Consider the following 1,228-nt stretch of genomic DNA (forward strand, 5'->3'; position numbering starts at 1 on the left):
AAAAAAACAAAAGAAAACGAAAATATAAATGAAAACTCAGAGGCAATGCACGAGCTGCCTATACACCCCAATATATCAAATAAAAGTGCTGACGAAGGAGAGAAGGAATAAATAAAATAAAAATAATAAATTATAATATTTATTATTATTATTTTATTATAAATTATAATAACCCTAAACCCTAAACCCTTAAAACAATTCATCTTTTGTTTTTCTCGCTGCAGGGAGAGAAACCGCCAACAGAAAGGGAGCTGAGAGAAGAGGAAGAAGAGTAAAACCCTAAACCCTAAACCCTAAACCCTAAACCCTAGACCCTAATTTTTCTCATCGTAGGTCCAGAGAGGAGTTCGAATGGGCAAAACGAAATACCCTGGTGTCCGACACAAACCCTAAACCCTAAACCCTAAACCCTAAACCCTAAACCCTAAACCCTAATTTTTTTTCTCCAGGGCAGACGGTCCAGTACCGAGTATATCTATACAAGAAAAGGAGCGACTGAGCCCCCTAGAAATGCAGGTAAACCCTAAACCCTAAACCCTAAACCCTAAACCCTAAACCCTAAACCCTAGCTACATCTATGTTGTAGGAAGCACAAGACGCGAGACAGCTTGCACAGCAGCAGCAGCAGGCAGCAGCAGAGCTGGCACAGGCTGAGAGCGAGCTGGCGGCTCAACTAAACCCTAAACCCTAAACCCTTAAGTATCTCACGCGGCTGCAACCTATAGTTGCTGCGTGTTGCTGCGTCTAAACCCTAAACCCTAGCCGCTGATCTGTGGAGAAGCAGAAAAACCCTAAACCCTAAACCCTAAACCCTAAACCCTAAACCCTTGCTGATGCCTGTGCAACCCCAAAAAGAAAACGACAAAATACAAATAAACAAACCACCAAAACGCGGCGGCTGAGTTGTGTTGTTTTAAGGGTTTAGGGTTTAGGGTTTAGGGTTTAGTAGTATCTGTCATCTCTGTCTCTGCTTTGTCTCCAGCTCCCCGTTCCTCTGTATTTATAATCTGTCTCTCGTTGATAGTCCCCCCATCTCCTTTCTCTGTCTCCTTCTCTATCTCTCTCTCTTTCTCTTTCTCTTTCTCTTTCTCTATCTCTATCTATATCTATATCTCTATCTCTATATCTATCTCTCTCTCTGTCTCTGTATTGTTGCTGCTGGTGGTAGTGCTGCTGCTGCCTCTCAACCTCTCCTCCATAGGGGCCCCCCCCCGGGGGCCCCCCCCCC

The sequence above is a fragment of the Eimeria mitis genome, genomic scaffold (genome assembly GCF_000499745.2).
Source record: "Eimeria mitis Houghton genomic scaffold, Emh_scaff3518, whole genome shotgun sequence".
In the NCBI taxonomy this organism is placed as follows: Eukaryota; Apicomplexa; class Conoidasida; order Eucoccidiorida; family Eimeriidae; genus Eimeria; species Eimeria mitis.